We start from the raw sequence: 23,801 nt of genomic DNA on the forward strand, positions 1-23,801 counted from the left end.
TTCTTATTCACTTTTGAATGACTCAGATGGAAAGTTTTTACTTTAGATCACTTTTCTCATTGCAGGCAAATGGCATCTGAAGGCCTAACTGGTCTAGAAGTCTAAGATGGCTTCTTCAATCACTAACATGCTAGAGCCTGGGTGGGCATTTCTGTCTCTCCACATAGCCTCTCTATGTGGCTACCCTGAGCTTCCTTGCAGTGTGATAATCTCAGAGTAGTCAGACTTATTGCATGGCAGCTATCTTTCACAAAAGTTAACATTTCAAGAATCCCAGGCAGAAGCTGCAAGGTTTTGTATGATCTAGGCTCATGCAGGAGCCATGCAGGGTGAGTTCTGTCTCATTCTATTGATGAAAAGCAAGTTTTAAGAGTTATAAGGCCAGTCTAGAATCAAGGGGGCACCAGAGCATGAATAAATTAAATTCAGCTTTTCCAGGGGCACAATCTCATGAAACATGAGATCATGACCTGAGCCAAAATCAAGAGTCAGATGCACTTAACCGACTGAGGCACCTAGGTGCCCCCGGAAAAGCTGAATTTAAATAGAGAGGTGATTGGATGGTGAGGAAGAAGAATGTAAAAGGGCCTGGATAAAGTTATCTGAAAAAACAGAATTCTCTTGGGTGGCCAGAAAAGTCATGTGGGAAAGAATAAAGTCTTTCATTTATACAACATTTACAACTTGGCAGCCATGGATGAAACACTGCATGTATTGTTTCATCATTTCTCATAACTCTAAAAAGTAAGAAGTATCTCCATTTTCTAGAAAAGGAAGTTGGAGCATAAGGAAGTTAAATAAATTGCTTGAAGTTTACTTAGTAAATAAAGTCAGAGCCAGGAATAAAATCCAGTTTTGTTTGACAGCAAAGTCCATGCTCTTTCCAGTCACAGAAGTCATCCTGCATTAAGTCAACAAATACTTATTGCATGCCTACCATATGTCCCAGAGAATAGGTGTCAATACATACTGCCGAACTGCCTTTAATAAAAGTAATCATTGTTTACATTTATACTCACAGTGCATAAAAGTATCTGATTCTCCAGTTCCTTCCCCAAACTGAATATTCAACCCTGGATTCTTCAAATTTAATAGTATAAGCAGTATCTTGCCTTAATTTGCATGTTTTTGAGTATTAGTGAAGTTAAATGTCTCTTCAAATGATTGTTTTACCATTTTTATTCATTTTTCTCTAAATCGCTTTGTCATACATTTTCTCCAACCATTTCCTATTGGGTTTATCTTCTTACAAATTTATGAAAGACTTTTATGTATGACAGATAGTAACAATCTGTTATTTTATTTTAGTTTTTTAAAGTTTACTTATTTATTTTGAGAGAGACAGAGACAGTGGGAGTGGGCTAGAGTGAGGGGGGGGAGAGAGAGAGAGAGAGAGAGGAAGAGAATCCCAAGCAGGCTCCATGCTACCAGCACAGAGCCCAACATGGGGGCCTGAAGTCATGAAACCATGAGATCATGACCTGAGCCAAAAGCAAGACTTGGTCACTTAACCAAATGAGCCACCAGGAGCCCCAACTTCTGTTATTTTATATATTACAAATATGTTATCTTCATGACATTCAGGAGATGGAAATTATTGACCCTAGGGTCTGTCTCTAGGGTCCATTTCTTTTCATGTCCCTCTATTTTTAGTAAGTTACTTATAAAAGTATTCTTTACAGTAACATTATAGAACTGTTCCTCTATTTTTTCTGTTTATATTGTTATGTAAAATATAATAAAATACATTCTGTCTCAGGGAGTCAATTATCTCAAAACCATCTATTTATTAGTCTATTTTTCCTTTATTACACCTTAAATTACCATTTATACATGAATCTTATACTATAATCTCATTTATGTTGTTGATTTAATTATCTATTCCTTTTACAGTGCCAAACTTTTAATATAATAGCTTTGTATTTGTCATAATATTTTTCTCTTTATGAGTGTTTGTTTTCAAAATTTCTTTTTTGTTTCCAAACATTTTCTCTTCCTGAAAAGTACCAGAATTATTTGTCAAATTCTTTCCACTGAGACTTCTGGGGGGAATATCATTAAATTTATGGATTAATATAAAATATATCTTTATAAAATTGTTTCCCACCCTTTAACTTAGAACTTTAAAGTTTTATGGGTTTGTCACATAATTCAGATACTTCTCTTATTAGATTCAGACCAAGGTTTTATAATTTATGTTGTTATTCTCAGTGAGAGTTTATTTTTCCTGATATTTTCTAAGTGGATATTGCCTAAAAAATAGAAAACCAAGACACAATCAATTTCTGTATCTTGATTTCTTTTCTTCACACTATAAGGTTTCACCATAATCTGTTCTTCTTTATGTAGTCATACATATATATGATAATAGGAAGAGTAAATGCAAATGTCAAGGGATTATGAAAGGGGAAAAGTCCAAATTATCTTGGGCCCTACTAGCCCCATTAAAGCCTTCAATGCTAGTGTAGACAAAGATCTACCATAGTAACGCAGTTTTATGATTGAGAGCTTTGGTAAAGGGAGCATGCCAACCATGTAATTGAGCCTGTAGGGCACATATATCTGTTATTTTTCTCACACTTATAAGTAGCTGATTACATGCAAGTAGAACAAAAAGACAGACAGATTTCCCACTAGTGATTAAGGAACCAATGTGTTTTGGGGTGGCAAGAAGGCTTAGGATTATAGAAATCCTTACATAAACAAATGGAGTCCAAATGAAAAGGTTAGATCTCCTACTCATGCCTAAGAGAATTAAAAGCATAGGGTCTTTATGTTCTGCTAGGGCCTGGCTCTCACACCTATATGAACATGAGTAGAGCTCGGATAAGATCATCCCTAGAAGGTCCAGGAAGTAAACTATCGCCACTATATCAAAACTGGAATTGATAGAAACTATCAGTCAGTCAAGATATTTGTTGAATACTCACTGTGTGCCTAACTAATGGTAAGCAAAGCCACACCTGAGGCGGCTTTGTGAAAACTCTAGAATTTACCTATCTCATCACTCTTCAAGCCAACTTCTCTTCTCCAAGGCAATATAAAACAGAACATTTAGAAAGATAACAAAAGTTCTGTCCTTTATCTTTTTTCACATCACCCGTGTTGTTAGAAGTAACTTTAGCTAGTATCAGCAACTAGAGGGAAAAGAATCTCAAGATGATGAGTGGAGAGAGTAGAAATGGGAAGAGGACAAAAGTGGGAGTTGGGTTGAGGTAGGTGGAAGATGAAGGTGGGAGGATGGTAGTGCTAAGAGTCAGGTCCCCAAAATGGAAAAAAAAAATGTTATATCTTTTATGGAGGAAATGTAAGATACACATACAGTCACCATTTTGGACCTGCTTCTTCCAAGTCAAAGGAGATATTGGGGGTTTTTCTGGAGGACTTCATACATTACCGTAATTTGGATAAGGATGCTAACTTGCAAGGGCTACATACAAAAGGATCTTTTGTCTGCCTCAAGAATAAGACACTTATTTGCTTTAGAATTGTAGGTCATGTTTTATTTAGGACATCAAAAGTAAGATACTTGAAATAAGAGTCACAAAGGTAGTCACTGCCCCTACTTCTGAGAGAAGTCACAGGTGAATAAGGTGTGATATGGGAAAAAGCAGAGATATCTCTTACTTATCCTGGCACTAGCTCTTCATTGAAAGAAGAGAGAAACACTTCTAAGTATGAGAGTTGGTGAAGCTATTCAAATAACTCTTCACCTTGTCTCCTCATCAACCCTCTCCCAAGTTCAAAGAAAAAACTGACAGTAAGAATTTAAGGGACAACACCCATCCAAGATATCCAAATAAAAAGGAATCTCATAAATTAAAAAAAATAAATAAATGAAAATAGCAAGTTTAAAAAAGGAACCTCATATTGAAGCTAGAATAATGCACTCACAAGAACAGCAGTGACCACAGTGAGATTAGCAGTAGCAATATCAATTACAGCAGCAATAATGACAAAAAGTAGACTGGTGACCTTTATCAGAAATGGACAGATCCAAAATGCAGAAAATCAATAAGGACAAAGTTGAGCTCAACAAAACCATCAATTAACTGGATATAAATGACATCTATAGACTATTTCATCCAAAGACAGAAAAATGTACATTCTTTTCCAGTTTGCATGAAACACTCACCAACATAGAGTATATTCTGTGTCATAAAACACATCTTAACAAAGGTGAAGCAATAGAAATCATGCAATGTTTGCTTTCAGAACACAATAGAGTTAAACAAGAAATCAACAACAGAAAAATAAATGGAAAATCCGAAAACATATGAAGATTAAGCAACACATTCCTAAAGAACAAATGGGTCATGGATACTAAAAGCATAATAAAGGAGTACTATCTACAACTCTATTTCAAAAACTTTGGTAACCAGGTGAAATGAACCAATTCCTTGAAAGCCAAAATCTGCCAAAACTCACACAACAAGAGAGACATTTTAAATAGGCTTACATTTATTAAAGAAATCAAATCAATAACTGATAAACTTCCAAAGCAGACCTAGGGGAGTTCACTAGTGAATTCTACCAAACATTTAAGGAAGAAATTATACCAATTCTCTACAGTCTCTTTCGGAGGATAGAAGCAGAGGGAATACTTTCTAACTCATTCTATCAGGCCACCATTATTCTAAACAAAACTTTACAAAGATATTACAAGGGAAGAAAAGCTACAAAGCAACAGTTTTCATGGACATGGATGTAAAATCCCTCAGCAAAATATTAACAAACTGAATCTAACAATGTATAAAAAGAATGATATACCACAATGAAGTGTGATTTATCTTAGGTATGCAAGCCTTGCTCAGCACTTGAAAATCAAATTAATGTAACCCATCACCTCAGCAGGCTGAAAAAGAAAAATCACATGATTATATCAATAGATACAGAAAAAGCATTTGCAATAAGCTAAGCTAATGCAATAGGATAAGGAAAATAAACAGAATGTAAGCCAATTGGGAAAGAAGATGTAAAACTGTCCTCATTCGTAGATGTCATGATTATCTATGTAGAAAATATAAATAAATAAATAAATAAATAAATAAATAAATAAACAAACAAACAAACAAATAAATAAATGTAAACACAGAAAACTCTGGGAACTAATAAGCAATTATAGCAAGGCTGCAGAATACAAAATTAATATCCAAAATATTAGGGAATAGAAATATGTTTTCCTATATGCTAGCAATGAACAAGTTTAATTTGGAGTTAAAAACACAATACCATTTACATTAGCACCCCCTAAAATGAAATACTTAAGTATAACTCTATAAAAATGTATATTAAAAATATATAAGGAAAACTATAAACCTCTGATGATAGAAGTCAAAGAACTAAATAAATGAGAGGTATTCCATAATCATGGATAGGAAGACTCAATATTGGCAAAATGTCTATTCTCCTCACTTGGTCCATAGATTAATTACAATCACAATAAAAATTCCAGCAAGTTATTTTGCTGATATTGACAAATCAGTTCTAAAGTTCATATGGATAGGGTGCCTGGGTGGCTCAGTTGGTTAAGCATCCAGCTCATGATTTTGGCTCAGATCATAATTTCATGGATTTGTGGGTTCAAGTCCCATGTCAATCTCCATGTGGAGCCTGCTTGGGATTCTCTGTCCCTCTCTCTTTGCCACCCCCCGATACACTTGTGCACACTTTCTCTTTCAGAAATAAATAAACATTAAAAACAATTAAAGTTCATATAGAGAGACAAAATACCCAGAACAGCCCACACAATATTAAAGTAGAAAAATAAAGTTAGAAGGCTACTGCTATCTGACTTCAAGACTTACTGCAAAGCTACAGTAATCAAGACAGTGTGGTATTGGCAAAAGAAGAAACAAAAGATCAGTGGAACAGAATGGAAAATCCAGAAATTGACCACATTAATACAGTCAACTGATCTTGCACAAAGGAGGGAAGACAATTCATTGAAGCAAAGACTATTTGTCATTTCAACAAATGGTGCTGAACAGCTGCACATTCACAGAAAGAGAGAGAGAGAGAGAGAAAGAATCTAAATACAGTCCTTATATCCTTCCCCAAAATTAACTCAAAATGAGCATTGACCCCTAAATCTAAAATGCAAAACTATAAAACTCCTAGATGATGATGTAGAAGAAAACCTACATATCTACTATCTAGCTCTGTGCATGGTGATCACTTTTTAGATACAACACTAAAGGCACAATCCATGAAAGAAATAATTGATAAGCTGGACTTCATTAATATTAAAAACTTCTGTTCTGTGAAAGATAATGTCAAGAGAATGAAAAGACAAGCTGCAGACTAGGAGAAAATATTTACAAAAGACATATTTGATTAAGGACTGTTTTCCAAAATATACAAAGAACTCTTTAGACTTCAACAATAAGAAAATACAACCCACTTAAAGAATAAGCCAAATATTGGGGCACCTGGGTAGCTTAGTCAGTTAAGCATCAGACTTTGGCTCAGGTTATGATCTCATGGTTGATGGGTTTGAGCCCCATGTTAGGCTCTGTGCTATCAGCTCAGAGCTGGGAGCCTGCTTCAGATTCTGTTTCTCCCTCTCTCTCTGACCCTCCCCTGCTCATGCTTTGTCTCTCTCTCTCAAAAATAAACAAACATTTTTTTAAAATTAAAAATAGGGGCTCTTGGGTGGCTCAGTAAGTTAAGCATTCGACTTCAGCTCAGGTCATGATCTCACAGTTTGTGGATTCAAGCCCCGTATCGGGCTCTGTACTGACAGCTAGCTCAGTGCCTGGAACCTGTCTTCAGATTCTGTGTCTCCCTCTCTCTGAACCTCCCCTACTCATACTGTCTCTATCTCTCTATCAAAAATAAATAAAACATTAAAAAATTAATAAAGATTAAAAATAAGAATAAGCCGAAGATCCTAATATACAGGTCACCAAAAAGGATATACAAATCAAAAATAAATATATGAAATATGTTCCACATTATCAGTCACTAGGGAAATGAAAATTAAAACAACAATGAGATTCTGGTACACATTTGTTCAGAACACTGACAATACCAAATGCTGAGGAAGATGTAGAGCAACAAGAACAGTCATTCATTCCTGATGGAAATAAGAAATAGTACAACCACTTTGGAAGACCATTTTGCAATTTCTTACAAAACTATATGAACTCTTACCAGCATTCACACTCCTTGCTATCTACCTAAATGAGTTGAAAACTTATGTTCACCCAAAAAATACACATGGATGTTTAAGGGCAACTTTATTCATAATTGCCAAAGACTGGAAGAAATCAAAATGTCTTTCAGTAGGTGAATGGATAAAGAAACTGTGGTTATAGACAGAAAATACAATATTATTCATTGCTAAAACAAAATAAGCTATCAAGCCATGAAAAGGCAAAGAGGAATCTTATTAAAGAAATGGAGTAGTGGATATTAATAAGTGAAAGAAGCTGATGTGAAATGACTACATATTATATTATTCCAACTATATGACATTCTGGAAAAGGCAAAATTATGGTGACAGTAAAAAGATCAGGGTTGCCAGGGATTGTAAGGAGAAGGGTGAATAGGCAGAGCGTAGAAGATTTTGGGGGCAGTGAAACTACTCTATGTGATACTGTAATGGTATATATGTCATTAAACACTTGTCTAACCCCATAGAATATATAAAACATTCATTACATTAGAGCGACCCCTAATGTAAACTATGGGCTTGGGGTGATTATGATATGTCAGTGTAAGTTCTCATTGGTTATAACAAATACACCTCTCTGGTGGGGGATGCTGGTAATATGGTAAGCCATGCATGTGAGACCAGGAAGTATATGGGAAATCTCTATATCTTCCTCTCAATTTTTCTGTGAACTTAAAAAGTTGTCTTTAAAAAGACCAATGCTGATCCCAATAGCAGCAGAGATGACAATGATTCCTCAAAGTCTCTAAGTGGCAGAAGAACATCTCTGACCATGGGAAGAAAAATATAGAGGCTGCCAACAACAATGCGTGAATCAAGGAACACTCTGAACACTCTAGAAGCCTCTAGAAGTCTCTCAGAGAAAGGAGAGTGACAAGGAAAGCTTGTGATCCCATTGTTGCTGTTGGATGGGAGCCAAGAGGAAGAAGAGTCACACTGTATTGTCCTGTTGCTGTGTTGTTATTAATTCCAAGTGTTAACTAGCATCCATCCTTGGCTATGTAGCCTAGGAAAGCAAAAGCTACATGCTTTTTCAATGGTTTAAGAGATGTAAAAGTATTTGCCATGAATGAATAGTTGTTGGGATTGGCAAACAAGGACATGGAGATTTGTTAAAACTATTCTGTGTGGTTTTGTAGATGGTGAAATTCTTCATAACAAAAACAATAATAAAAAACAACTCCTCTGACATGGTGATAACTATTATGTTGGAATGGCCTAGTTATGCCCTCTAAGCTTCCAGACTTGCTACAATGGAACCCTCAAATTAGAGTAACAAGTGACTGAGAGTCCGAAGCAGGACCTCATATTTGCAATGATGCACAGCACAACCCCCTTTTAGGAAACTCTTAGAGAATTTGACTCAGTTATGAAACCTAGTGGTTTACTACCACCTTCCTCCTTATTTGGAGACAGCTGGCCTAGAATGGAGGCCTGTCTGACTTATGCACCCAGGGATTGGTGGAAAAGCTGGAACCAAGAAATGTTGGTGGACCCCTCTGCTGCCTAGAGAAAGTGTGTTCATCACCTTTTCTGCCAGGTATGTTCATCAGGTAGCTGGAAACAGACAAGACCCTGCAGGGCCCAAGAACAGAGTGAAAGAAGTGAGAAGTCTGGTTCCTGCTTTTAGGCACAGTAACCCAGCAACTCATCACCAATCATGATCAGACTCATTGCACCTCCTCCCTTGAGATGAAGTGAAGAAAGACAAGTCAAAAATTTCCTTCCAACATTTCCCCAAGGAGGAAGAAAGGAGAAGACAGAAGCTTGGATTTAAGTTCTGTCCATCCCTTGAGTAGAGACAGAAACATCAATTAGTTTGTCTAAGAAGAAATACCATCATTCAAAACAAAAAACAAAAAACATGGTCTTAGTAGGAAGCAGCTTAAGAGAGCATAATGTATTCTATGAAGATGCAGAATAACTGAGATTGCAACCCTGACTGGTTATATAAGCTCAGGAAACTTCCTGGACCCAAATTGCTTACAATTCAATAGCGAGGATTTTCTTCCTTTCCCCCTCCAGCCCTTCCACTCCCCCCCTTTTTTTAAATGTTTATTAACTTATTTTGAGAGGCAGGGGCAGAGAGAGAAGGAGAGAGAGAATATTAAGCAGGCTCTGCACTGTCTGAGCAGAGCTTCACATGGGGCTTGATCCCAGAAACTGTGAGATTATGACCTGAGCATACATCAAGAGTCAGATGCCTAAACAACTGAGCCACCCAGGTGCGCTGCCGCCCCCTCCCCACTTCTATTTTACAAGCACACAGAGACTAAGACACAGGACTTGCCCTCAAGGAGCTGAAGAGGGGCTGGAAAAAAAAATCACTGTTTTAGGTCCATTCTAAAATCTTAAGTCTGAGATTATTAAAAAGTATGGTCTACTTCCTGATAAAGCCAAGTTTCCCTTTCAGTTATAATTAATGTTGGGGAGGAAGAATTTCCTGTCTCCTTCAATGTCCTTCTAGTCTGACTAGGATCCAAACTGACATGGGACAGATTGACCAGGAAAAGCAAATGTAATTTCATACATACAGGGAATCCACATATGGAAATCCCAGACAGGCAAAGTGAGGTTTATATGTAATTCTGAACTAAGGAGGTCTGGGACTTCAAGGGGAAGAAATGCAAATCAAAGGGAGATGTAAAAGAGTAAATGTTTGGAAAACAAATGATTGCCAGGCCATTCAGAAACAATAGGACACAGAAGACATGGACCAAACAGGCTGTCCTGGGTTCTTCCCTCTCCACCATACCTAGTTCATAGTATAGTATAGTTATCTACAGTGATAGCTCTCTTTCTGGAGTTGATCCTCTATCTAAATTCTTTTTAGACACAGTTGTGGAGACAGAAAGAGTTTTTCCTAAATCTACTGGGTTTTGATTTCTTTTTACTTCAAAATAATCTTTATGTCAAAGTGGTCCCCACATTAGCATGAATTCAGATCAACCAAGGCATAAATTGGACCAAACATTACTACTGTTTGTTGAAATCCTGAAATAAGAATGTTACTGGAACGTTCTCTTATAAATCTTCAAGGTCAATTCTGACAAAATTCATAAAACTAATCAATCCTGTACTTAAACAACAGGATTTCAAATAACAGTAGCTAGTAATAAATCTGATATAAAATATGAAAAAATAGATACTTTAATAATGTCTTTATTTTGTGTTTCTGATTAAATGTGTGCAATTTTGTAATTTATAATAAAGACATATTTGGTCATTGACCAAATATATTTCTCATATATATTTCATCTTGCTTCCACAGTTCCCAGCTCAGAACTCCTAAAACCATTGGAATTTCTTGAGCAATAAGAGCAATGCAAGTATCTTTTTTCATAATATTGTGCTCTTGTCCTTAGTTCTTGAAATCCACTTCTGAGCCATAAAAGTGAAATGGGTGTCTTGTTATTTATAACAAGCCCCTTGCCACCACAACAGAGTTTATGTTGATGAGGTGACTTTGGAAATCACCTAAGAATGAGGGCTGGTTGCCAGTGAAACCAACCTGAATAGAGGGTTGGAACTTTCAGCCTGACCTCTTGATTTATAGGGAGAGGAGCAGGGCTGGAGATTGAATCAATCACCAATGGTGAATAATTTAATCAATATGCCTATGTAATGAAGCCTCCATAAAAACTCAAAAGCCTCCATAAAAACCCAAAAAGGTTTGGAGAGCTTACAAGTTGGTGAATGCATGGAAATTCAGGGAAGGGTGATTCACTTGCAGAGAGCATGAAAGATCTCCATACCTTGACCTATGTATCTCTTCCACCAGGCTCTTCCTGGGGTATCCTTTTATAATAAACCAGTAATCTAGTAAATAAAATGTTTTTGTGAGTCCTGTGAGCTGCTCTAGCAAACTGACCAAACCCAAGGTGGGGATCGCTGAAACCCCTAAACTATAACAGGTTGGTCAAAAGCACAGGTGAAAACTTGGACTTATGAGTGATATCTGGAGTTCATAGAGAAGATTGAACTCTTAACTTATGTGATCTGACACAATCTCCAGATAGACAGTGTCCAAAATGGAGTTGAATTGTAGGAACCCTGGGTGGGTATCCTTGAATTGCTTGGTGGTGTGGGAAAAACCCTCTATTTCCACACACTGGAATTGGTGACCAGAACTACTGGTCACCAAAGAAATGGGGTATCAAAGAAATGTTGGTATCAAAGATGTGAGGTTTGCCTGGGTTCACAGAAACATGTGGTTTGTTAAAAGAAAAGACAAAAGATGAGGAATCTTTGAGCCATTCTAGCAAACTAGTCAAACCCAAGGATGGGATCGTGGCAACTCTCTATGTATAACCAGTAGTCAGAAGCACAGGTAACAAAGCAGGGCTTATGTTTGGCATTTGTAGTAGAGGGCAGCCTTGTGGGACTGAGCCCTTAACCTGTGGAATCTGATGCTATCTCTGGGTAATTAGTGTCAGAGCTGAGTTGAATTGTAGGACCACCAACAGTACCAAAGAATTGTTCCATAATGGTGTGGGGATTCCCCCAATCCTCCCACTCCCACACACACACATTGAAATTGGGTCCAGATCTTTTAATGTATCATCTAAGAATGATTATTACAACTTGTAAAAAGCTGTTGCCTGTCTTTTAAAAATCTCTGAAAATTTTGCATAAAGGGCTAATTCATGGATATAAAGGGTAATGAGAATAAGTAAAAGGAGAAAGTTATGAAGCATTTACTCAAAATAGCATGCATTCCAATCTGTTACACTGGGAATTCCATACGTGCAAAGTTCGTATGAACTTTGGAATCCAGCATAAGCCTTTGATAGTGTTTAGAAAAAAAAGAGAGAGTAAAAAACATGAAATAGCAAAATGGAGAGAATTCAAAGTGAATGGAAACTCTTGGTCAGTTAAAAAATTTCACACCTTCCTGTCTTTCTCTGCCTCTTGATTCAAAGCTCTAAGTCATGTAAACACTAGAAATTAGTGTTTCCTGCAAAAGCTTTCTTGGATTATACTGAATCAAAACAGAATTCTTAATGAACTAAGAAACTATTGAGAAAGTAGAGCACCTCTGAAGTTACCAGGTCTTCAAAAACACGACTGCCCATTTTACTCCTTTGAACACACCCAGAACAGATTGAAAGGATATTCAATAAATGCTTACTGAATTGAATCTTGATGAGAAACAGACAATGCTGTTCTTCTAACTATTAGTTCTACTTTATGGGGGTAGCTTAAAAATTAATCCATTTAGATTATGACATTCCAGGTCAAGAATGTTCCCCTTCCTTCTTTCTCACTCTGTTTGTGAAAACCTTTTCAGCTTACTGTGATCAGTATTCCTGTTTGCACAGAATACAGAGATTGGAAACCAAAATTATAAAAAAAAAAAAATTAAAAGAAAAAACAAGTGCTCCTATTAAAAGTTTTAAAAAATCTTGTGTCAAGAGGAAAAACTTTTTTTAGTGTTGTCCTCCAGTCTAATAAAGGGCTTCGAGAAAAATGTTGAGCCATATTCTTTTTGCTGAAGTCTAAGAAAGGCAAAGGGACCTAAATTTAAACTTTGATTGAACATCTTGTTTATCCAGTATCCACTCAGAAAATATTTATAAGTATTGTGATAGCTAGTTGTTAATGCTGGCTTAGCTGCTGGACTGAGTTACTAAAGGAAGTAGCATAATATGAATCATTACAGATCTTTGGTGAGAAGTGAGACACTCTCTATCTTGAGGATTAACAGGGAAACAGGAAATGGAACTAGGTAAAACTTAAGGTGCTCCCTATCTCTTTAACTCTTACTCCATACTTATCATAAATCAAGATGGGAAAATCCCAGGCATTCTGATTTATAAGCTATTAAAAGATCATAAAGTTTGGGGCACCTGGGTGGCTCAGTTGGTTGAGTTTCCGACTTCGGCTCAGGTCATGATCTTGTGGTTCGTGGGTTCAAGCCCTGCATCAGGCTCTGTGCTGAGAGCTGACTCAGAGCCTGGAGCCTGCTTCAGATTCCGTGTCTCCCTCTCTGTGACCCTCCCCTGCTCACGCTGTCTATCTCTCTCTCTCTCTCTCTCTCTCTCTCTCTCAGAAATAAATAAAAAACATTAAAAGATTAAAAAAAAAAAAGATCATAAAGTTTGACAGGGCCAAAGAAAGCCATGGGCACTATTTTGTTATTTAACCTTCCAGTAATGAAATTAAGTAAAATCAAACTAGGCATTTAGTGAAGAATAACATAATTTGGTTTAGTGAATCAGTAATTAGCTGTAACTCCACAATCATAATGGACTTAATGCTAAACTTTTCTGCCACTTAACAACCCGTGATGTAGATTGAGTGTAATCGATTGTAGAGCAACTATAACTCTGGTTGAGAGACATTCCTAGACCCAGTAGTTTCTTTAAGTATCTCTAGATGTTTAAATTCTTCCAGAGACCTCACATAGATCACCAGTATGTACCTGGAGGATCATTCTCAGGAATGAATATGGGACTTATACAAGGTAGGTGTAAATATTCTTTATTCTTTTTGCCATTCTAAACTGGAATGACAAAACTAACAGCTAAAAACAAACAAAAATGACACCCAAAGGTAAAATAAGGAATTGAATCTAATGAGGCAAGATGGAAATTATAGTGGAAAGGAAATTTTAAAATAATGACATGTCTTATTTTCCATAATAAGGAGCCATATTGTGTTATCGGTATTTGGGGAGGGATAGTTCACCATTGGGTGGTAGTACTGTCTATGCATCATAAGACATTTAGCATTCTTCCTGGCCTCCTGATCCCTGGTTGTTGTGACACCTCCAATACCCTGTTTTGGTTAAGATTCTCTTGTAAGCAGATAATGATACAGGATTTGAATCCAAGTAATTTATTTGGGAGGTGCAAGAAATACTAGCAAGGGAATGAGAAAATGACACAAACAATGAAGGACAACAAAAAAGCGTGTGTTATTAAGCTAGTTACTGCTATGGATGACTGAGCATAATCATGTAGGATAACTTGGAAATAGTGTAGAATGTACTTTGTAGTTATCAGGACAAGGGAGCAGAGGTATCTGTACTCCAATTTATGTCAGTCTTGTTTGAAGTATACTGGAATGCTTGGTATGTATAGACTATTTCTTCAAAAATAGATGGAGTTGGAAGGGCTGAGGTGTACTAAAGTGTTAAGTCCCAAGGAATATAGGCAGAAAACCAACATTATCTGCTACACAGCCTGTTTATTTCCAAATGTCCTTCTGGGGGTGAGTATCAACCCTAGCTTAGTCTTGTCTCAAAAAGATTACTGCTTCAGGCTAATCAAGTGTCACTGAAGGATTTAGATTGTGAAGCAATAATGACGAGATTTGCCTTTTTACTGGAAAAATCTTTTCCTAATGTTTAGGACCTCGTGGTTCCTGTCTGGATCATGCTTTTTCCTGTTATCCTACTTTGGCATTTCCAGTGGCATTTGGTATCTTTGCCTCTACTGCCTTCAGTTTTGGTGCTCCAATTAGCCTGGAGCAAAACTGGCCAAAAAACAAAATTTGTCCCCAGAAGGATTAGTTAAGTTTAGAATAAACAGAGGTACACTTGACTATTAAGAGAAGCTGGGATTTACACAATTTTTAATGTCAGTGTCAAAAAGATCAGGTATGCTGGGGGTGCCTGGGTGGCTCAGCCGGTTAAGCTTCCGATTTCGGCTCAGGTCAGATCTCATGGTTTGTGGGTTTGAGCCCGCATCGGGCTCTGGGCTGGCAGCTAGCTCAGAGCCTTGAGGCTGTTTCGGATTCTGTGTCTCCCTCTCTCTCTGCCCCTCCCCACTCATGCTCTGTCTCTCTGTCTCAAAAATAAATAAACTATAAAAAAAATTTTAAAAAAAGATCAGGTATCCTGTTGTGAGAAAGATCATGCACAAAGTTTATGCTAGTAGCAGAATCATAGACTACTGAACCACAAATCTTAAATGGTACATGTGTTTCTATTTTCCTGTTGCTGCTGTCATTTTCCTCAAAAGTTGTCAGCCTGTATCAGTGGGGGTGTCATATTACATGCAATGGAATGTGACAAGACCACTTTGAGCTAAGCCCCTAAGACCCTGGACACTAAATGCCATGCTGAGTTGTGAGACACATAGATGTGTAAGACATGCAGGAAAGAGGGGACAGAAAGTCAGGTAAATACCTTCTCAATCCTTCACCTATATCAAGGGGGCACAAAGGGACTAAGAGTGGAGACTGAAAGCATTTGGGGGTTATTTTTGAAAAGAATGTCTTGTGAGTCTCACTCTTTCTTGAAGTGGAAATCTCATTCCCAACGTGGTGAGACATGGTCTAAGTTATCCTGAAACCCAGAAAGGGGTTCCACTAGAACAAGAAATATGTGACAGACACAGAGAACTGGCCCCTCACTCTTGCCTAGACAGTATGAGAGATGGGAGCTGAGCTGGTCAACTGCTTTTTAGGGAAAGGAAGCCAAAGAGAGATTTCTACTGCAATAGGATGGTCCAGATTTGGTCCAAAGCATGCATGTATGGACTTCACAGACCAGGTGTGACTCTTGTGCAAGAGTAAGCTAGAGAACCTGATGTAATACTCAAAGATTGCCAAAGGGACAAAAGGAACTCAGCAAAAAGAGCCCAGAAGTGAACCACCTAAGACTCAGGGCCTGAGGTAATATCTTAATTTTGAGCAATAGAAAAGGGTGTCACCTATAAATTTTTTAAAACATTTACTTATTTTTGAGAGATGCAGAGAGAAAGTGTGATCAGAGGAGGGGCAGAGAGAAAGAGAAAGAGAGAGACAGGAAGATACAGAATCTGAAGCAGGCTCCAGGCTCTGAGCTGTCAGCACAGAGCCCAATGTGAGATCATGACCTCAGATGAAGTTGGATGCTTAACCAACTGAGCCACCCAGGTGCCCCGAAAAGTGTGTCACCTATAGAAAGAGAACCATACTTGAGAAAATCCCAGCTTTAGATATCTGCCAGATCCAGTGAGTAATGCAACTTTGATGGTAGCATACAAAACATAATTTTCCTGTCCCTACTTTTCTTCATTCCATCTTCATTTCAGAGAAGGGTCAGAAACCATATTTGGCGAGATGAAGGAAGAAAGAGTAGAAGCCAAACTGTAGAAACCAACTATCCGTAGCCTTTCCCAATGACGGACTTCTCACCTGCCTCAGGCCTGACCCGTCACAGGTGAGAAAAGAAGGGTAAGCATCAGGCTTCAAATGCAAAACAAGTTTAAAGTTGCAGCTTATACTTGGGACAGAAAAACTGCAAGGGCTGTGTGAAAATATATATATTAACATGTACTGATAAAATTTAAGGAATCAAAGTAAAACTTCAACCTTCAAAAATAAGGTAAAATGAAGTTCACTGAAGATGATTAGTGGTGTCATAATTTCAATCCTTCAACAAAATTATTGAAAATAGTACAGTGACAAGTATAACAAAAAGTATGTTTGAGGTAAAATCATTATTATTTTGTAAAACTTGACATAAAAATTTAAGTGGATTGGAAATCCACTACATTATGATGTAACATTTGAATTTTTAATAATTGATTTAAACTCAAAGGAAGAGAAATTAGATTAAGAAGTATGATTTAGGGGTGCCTGGATGGTCCCAGGCTTAACTGACTAGTTAAGCAACCGACTTCAGCTCAGATCATGATCTCATGGTTTGTGAGTTTGAGCCCCGCGTCAGGCTCTGTGCTGACCGCTCGGAGCCTGAAGCCTGTTTCAGATTCTGTGTCTACCTCTCCCCTGCTCACTCTCTGTCTCTGTCTCACTCTCAAAAATAAATAAAGATTAAAAAAATTAGAAAAAGAAGTATGATTTAAAGGGACTGAATTATCTGAGTTCTAATTGATGACAGAAAAGGAATTTCCCTCAATTACAGAAGAATACTCTTCCATGATAACAGGGTGTTGAAAGCAACCCATATATCTATCCTTGAGAGAGTGGGTAGGTGAAAGATGTAAATGTACTACATAGGGCACTGCAACCAATTAGAAGCAATGGATTAAAAATACACAGAACAGGGGCACCTGGGTGGCTAAGTTGGTTAAGCATCTGACTCTTGATTTCTACTCAGGTCATGATCTCAAGGTGTGTGGGAGCCCTGTGTCAGACTTTGTGCTGACAGTGCAGACCCTGCCTGGGATTCTCCCTCTCCCTCTCTTTGCTCCTTTCCTCACCTGCACTCTCTCTCTTTCAAAATAAACACAGAAACTTAAAAAAAAAACAAAACACAGAACAATATGGATAGGGATCAGAAAAGAGTGTTGACTGAAAACAAAGAAAGGACATAAAATGTTACATATAACATAATACCATTTACTTCAGGTAAAACGACAGCATACAAAGCATAAGGCACATTTACTAAGAGCACAAACAAAAATATACATCAAACAGAATAAAATTGTTAACAATGGAGGATGAGCAGGGCAGAATATATGAGAGTGGGATAAAGGAGAATAAGCCTTGCAGGTACCAGTGATATAACTGAAGGGCATAAAAAACCCATTGGGGTTCAAAAGGAGAATGAATTATGCTAAAGAAACAAGTTCAATTTTCTTATTAAAATTTTAATGAGATTTTACTTGGAAATTTTAAATAAATTGAATATTTAATATTTTCTTCAATACTTTGCATTTTATTTTTCTTTAATCATACAATACAAAGAAAATGTAGTTAATTTTTTCACTAAGTCCAACACAAACACCTTCTCATCATCCCTTCCAGTTTACCTAGTGTATGGATAATTATACTATTTTCCATTACCACCGTGTAGTGAAAGGGTTGAGGAGCACTGATGACCTTTGGTGGTTAAATAAAAATTTGAGTGACACATTCTAACACTTCCAAAAGGCAGGCCCCAATTCATATAATATGTGGAGGTCTTCTGCCTATGTATTTTAAAGGTTTGATGCTTATTTTTGCCTGTAAGTCCCCTGCCCCTGCCTTTCAAGTCACTACCCATACGATTGAGCAACCCATCTTCATGGTCTCCCTCTCGGACAACCTGAAACAATTGGGCTTACATGAATCTTACTAGTGATATGATTCCTGCCTGGCAGCTGCTGACCTACTTTTCTAATTCTAACAGTAAGGGCCTGGCTTTCTGAGAACGTGTAGCTCTTGGAAAATGTCACCCCTTGTCAGGGGATACACGTGACCTACTCTTCCAGGAATGGTGAAAAACTAATACCCCTAATTCTCCTCTTTGGCTAAGAATTTGCTCTTTCCTTTCCCACTGAGTCTCTAGAGGTGGCAGTAAATTTGCTTGTGTATTTATTATTGGCTGTGAGGCTGAGTTTCTGTGTAAAGACCATTCATCTAGCAGTGACGACTACACATTAGAATCACCTGGGGAGCTTTAAAAACATACCAGCGCCTGCCTGGACTGAACCATAGACAAATGGAATCAAAATTGCTGAGGGTGGAGCCTGGGCATCAGAAGATATTAAAAGCTCCCCTGATGCTTCTAATATGCAGCCAAAGTTGAAATCCATGTTCTAAGTTCCACATCTGAAACTTGAAAATTAGTCTTTAGTTGACAATATGGGAACTAACTTAGAAGAATAAAAATTTCAATTTCATCGATGGCATCAGGTTACACTCTAGAATCCTAATCAAAAATTTTCAAAGGATCTCACTTCTTGCCCACTGACTGTCTCTCTTTCCCTCATCTCTAAATCTTGTAGGGTTCCTTGGGGAATTTTTGCATGCCTCCTTCACCACATTCTTACAAGATAGACCATAGTAGGCATGCCTGGGTGGTTCAGTCGCTTAAGCGTCCAACTTCAGCTCAGGTCATAATCTCACTGTTCGTGGGTTCAAGCCCCGCGTCAGGCTCTGTGCTGACAGCTAGCTCAGAACCTGGAGCCTGTCTTTGGATTCTGTGTCTCCCTCTCTCTCTGACCCTTCCCTGCTCATGCTGTCTCTATCTCTCTCTCAAAAATAAATAAAACATTAAAATTTTTTTAAAAAGATAGACTGTAGTAAATATAACTAATCTAAATTAATACTAGGGTAGTGTCAGAAAGTTAAAGACATTCTCTTTTCCAACTTACTCATTCCATCTTCCAAATTTGTCATCAGTGTATTGCATGAATATCTATTGACTACCAATTGTGTACGAGGAAATAGTCTCACATATTGTGGGATAAAAACATACTTGAGATACTGTTGTTATCTTCAAGGTGCTTTTGGTATGGCTTTCAAGAACTAACTAAACCTAAGGCAGTATATAACACCTTGAGAGAGGCTCAAAAGTTGTATACTTCAGGAGTGGTGGAGAAACAACTGAAAATAGGCTGGGGCCATACTGGGGAAGGTCTTGTATTGGCAACTTGCACTTCATAGACAATGCAGATTTTATGAAATGAGTGGTGGCATGACTAGTTGTGTCTTAGGAGATTATTTCAGCTTCTGGATAAGTGGTGAATTATGATAATAAAGAGTAATTGTAGGCAGGTTAGGCAAGAAACCAATTCAAAGATTTGTTTTGGGGAGGAAGAGTGGGGAATGATTGTGAAAGGGCATGAGGAAATTCTTTGGGAGTGATAATAGTATTCTGTACCTTGATAGACACTTGGGTTAAAAGGGTATATTCATTTGTAAAAATCAGTGAATATACATATGTGTACATTAGATCATATGTAAGTTTTATTACAAAAGAAAATGTGAAACAAATATAGAACTCTGGTTAATAATATGCATATTAAAGTACTTAGAGGGAAGTGTAGTGATATCTCTAATATACTTTGACATGTATCAAAAATTAATATAAATTGACTGGTGGAAAAATATTTAATAAAGCAGTGTAGTAACATATAACATAGTCACAGTAGAAGCTAGGTGTTAGATATAAGAATGTTTGCTATAAAATTCTTTCAACTTATATGTTTAAATGTTTTATATGTGGGAGAAAGAGTCCCAAGCAGAGAATGAGACCACTGACATTTGAAAATTTGACATGATAGACCTGAGCATACTTGAATGTAGGGAATGAGGGACATAGAGAAAAAGGAGTTACCATGAACTTAAATGATCAGGATACCAGAAAATAAATGTACTACTTTTATGAATGAGAACCATTTATTGTGCACTAACAATGGAGGTAAGTGTTTCGCACAGGTTGTTTCTCATCCTTATAACTTTGTATGGAAAACATTATATCCATTTTGTGATGATAAAACAAAAGCTCAGTCTGGTTAAATACAAGAAATAGGGAAGTTGGGAAAAGTTTAAGGAGAAAGATGGAGTTTGACTGTGAAATGAGGGCATGAAAGTGGTCATAGTATTAGGAAGTTAGAAATGTGTGGCTTTTGTACAAAAGATAAGACTAGAGATATAGATTTGGAGATCTCTTAGACTCAAAGGCTCTAGGAATCCAGCAGAGATGTCTGGAGAGAGATCATTGAAAGGAGGTAGGCAAATGAAAACTGTGAAGAGAGGGATAAAAATACAGAACTTAGAAGGATGTTCCCAGCTGGAATAGGAGGAAAAAAGGGAAGCCAGAGAAGTTTACATGGTGCCAAAGTCTATTCTAGTTCACATCCTGGTGTGGGGAATAAAAACTGGGTAGGTCTAGGAGCTCCAGTTGGCAATTTCATGCCTACCTACTATGAGATTGAGCAATTCTTCCTACTCCTTCCAGACATAAGCCCAATCATTGTGATAAATGTATGGTTCAGATTTGTGACTAGTCAGCCTTTTAGCTTATCACCTAGTGCAGCTGCCCCTCATTCTTTTGGATATTTTTTTCTTCTCTAGCCCGTTTCTTGATCATTGGTGCTCCACCTGTTATTACTCCAAAAGAGACACCAGGGAACTCAGTAACTTGAGGTACTTTTATTCTCAGTCCCTACCCATGCCTGTGGACATCAGAGAGGGAAAAACTACCTGTGATAGCAACTGCTGCAAACCTTTGTGTTTAGGCTATTGTGTAATCTCCATGGCTGTCTCATAGTCAAAACTGTAGTGGCATTGCTCATTATTCAGCAAGTCACATCCAGTTTTACTTTGCTTCCTTTGAATTCTCTTTCATTCCCATGCAATTTAACCTAAAGAAGTGGAGGTAAAGAATGCCAAAATGGTGTATTGTCACAAGTTGAGGGAAGAGATTTAAAGAAGATGAAGATCAGCAGTCTTAGCTGTTACAAAGGAGATATAAAGCATAGGATGGAGGTAAGACCTTTGAGGATGGTCTTTATTTGTTATCTGACTTACCAAGTGTAAGACCTTCTGAGATAAATATCCACAAAATTTCTACTAGCAATTGTGGGAGCCCGACAGTGACCACAAGAAAGCGTGGTTAGGGACGTGGGGATGTGCCTGCACACGGGGCTCCCTGCCTGGGCAGATCATGCCTGCAAACAGGATGCTCTGCCAGGAGGCCTGCACACAATATCCAAGTTTCATGGTCCGCTCGCAAACGAGGGAACATGCCGTCCTTAGAAACAAGGAGGAGGCTGGAATTGTGAGCAGGCCTCTTAGTAAACATGTTGTGGTGGCTTCCTCCCTTTTGCTCCCCGCTGTCCTTGAAATGTGTTTGGCTACTTGCCCTTAATTGGTAAAGGAATGCATCTTGTAGATTTCAGTTTGTATCCAGTTACCGGGTATAAAATAAACCGCAAGAGGGGCTTGCATAGAATTGTTCCTCCGGCCGGAGTGGTGTCTCTGTCTGTCTTTTGTGTGTGTCTTGTCCTTTGTGTCATTTCGTCCGCAACAAGCAATTTTTAATGGTCTATCAGAGAAACAAATTATATACAAATGATTCTTAATTAATTAAATTAAGATACAATTGACATATCACATTGTATTAGTTTTTGGCCTACAACGTAATGATTTGATATAGATGTATATTATGAGATGATCACCACAATAAGTTTAATTAACATCAATCATCACACATAGTTACAAAAATTTTTTCTTGTGATGAGAACTTTTAAGATGTACTCTCTTAGTAACTTTAAAATATATAAAACAGTATTAAGCATAGTCACCATGTACTACATTACACTCCCATGACTTACTTATCTTACAACTGGAAGTTCACGTCTTTTGACCACCTTCACTTATCTTGCCCACCTGCCTCTAGCAAACATCAATCTTTTCTCTGTATCTATGAATCTGATTTTTTTTAAAAAATTCAATATCTGAGATCATACTTTAGCTGTCTGACTTATCTCATTTAGCATAACAACTTCAAGGTCCATCCATGTTTTTACAAATGGCAGAATTAATACACACACACACACTTGGAATATATATATATATATATATACACACACACACACACACACACACACAGCTTCTTTCTCCATTCATCCATCAATGGACACTTAAGTTTGTTTACATGTCTTAGCTATTATATATGATGCTGCCATGAACATAGGGGTACAGATATCTTTTTGAGTGAGTGATTTCATTTTCCTTTGGATAAATACACAGAAGTGGAATAGGTGAATAATATGGTAGTTACATTTTTTATTTTTTTAAGGTTTTTAAAGCTGTTTTTCATAGTGGCTGCACCAATTAACATTCACATGAACAGTGTACAAGGGTTCCCTTCCTTGTCAAAACTTGTTATTTTTTTCTTTATAGTAATAGCCATTCATCTCATGTGGATTTGATTTTCATTTCTCTAATGATTAGTGATGTTGAACACATTTTTAGGTATCTGTTAGCCATTTTTACGTCTCATACACAAATTATTTTAAAATAAGATATGTAATAAGAAGGAAAATTATTGGGTGTTTCATGAGTGTTGTTTCTATAAAGTAGTGAGAGCAACTGTCAAATTTTAGTAGAAGTGGGAATATTGGATGGTGGAGAAATTAAGGTAATAATATAGTTAAAGACCATGTGGCAAAAGTTTGGCTGTGAAAGGCAAGAAGGTATATGGAGTGGTTAGGATGACAGGTATTAAAAAGATCAAGGGCTCCTGGTTAAAAAATACATAGAACAAGTTCTCTTAAACATGAGCTTATTATAATAACAAGTATTATGCTGGTCACTGAAGATTCAAGCAATCATAATATCACGCCTTCAAGTATCTCAAGTCTATTGGGTTATATGGATACTTTAACAGATATTATTCTTAAAAAGAGCCTTTAAATGAAATAAACAACATGAAAAAGAAACATTTAATTTTGTCTTGGAACACTGGCAAAGTCTTCATAGAGGAAGTGGCATTTAAGATGAACCTTAAAAGGGGACCTGGGTGGCTTAGTTGGTTAAGCATCTAACTATTTTTTTAATAAGCTATAAAGTTTTTTTCCTTTCATAATTTATTATCAAGTTGGTTTCCATATAACTTCAGTGCTCATCCCAACAAGTGCCCTCCTCCATGCCCATCACTCATTTTCCCTTCTCCCCCAACCCCATTAGCCCTCAGTTCATTCGCAGTATTCAAGAGTCTCTCATGTCTTCACTCCCTCCCTCTTCCCAACTATTTTTCCCCTTCTCCTCCCCCATGATCCTCTGTTAATTTTTCCTGTTCCATTTATAAGCGAAAACCTATGGTATCTGTCTTTCTTTGCCTGACTTGTTTTGCTCAGTATAACACCCTCGAGTTCTGTCCCCGTTGCTACAAATGGCCAGATTGCATTTTTTCTCATTGCCATGTAGTATTCCATTGTGTAGATAAACCATTTCT

The sequence above is a fragment of the Hyaena hyaena genome, unplaced genomic scaffold, assembly GCF_003009895.1.
Source record: "Hyaena hyaena isolate Hyena2069 unplaced genomic scaffold, ASM300989v1 scaffold_282, whole genome shotgun sequence".
Taxonomy (NCBI): domain Eukaryota; kingdom Metazoa; phylum Chordata; class Mammalia; order Carnivora; family Hyaenidae; genus Hyaena; species Hyaena hyaena.